This window comes from Pocillopora damicornis, chromosome 11, assembly GCF_964200805.1.
Source record: "Pocillopora damicornis chromosome 11, jaPocDami1.2, whole genome shotgun sequence".
Classification (NCBI taxonomy): domain Eukaryota; kingdom Metazoa; phylum Cnidaria; class Anthozoa; order Scleractinia; family Pocilloporidae; genus Pocillopora; species Pocillopora damicornis.
This window is the reverse complement of record NC_142680.1, coordinates 18,903,083-18,903,388: the sequence shown is the minus strand read 5'-3', so window position 1 is coordinate 18,903,388 and position 306 is coordinate 18,903,083.

The following is a 306-nucleotide window of genomic DNA, read 5'->3' as shown; positions in this document are numbered from 1 at the left end:
AAGAGATTTGTTGAAGCATGCATACGTCTTCAGTGAAATTAAACAGTGATTGATGAATGTGAGGGGAAAAGGGAAAATTTCTTTCGCCATGTTGTTCTCGTTAAAATAAATACTTTATCGCTCATACGCACTGATCAATTGTGCATGACGGTATGGATACGAAAAGTGGCTACACAACTAAATTCACTTGAGCCAAAGTGAAAACTCATCTCTACTTTATATTAGCATAAGGTCTACCCACTGAATCTGCTTTCTGTTTGAATGCTTAGTCCCAGCACTTTGTAATTAAAACTAAAATATTTCCTC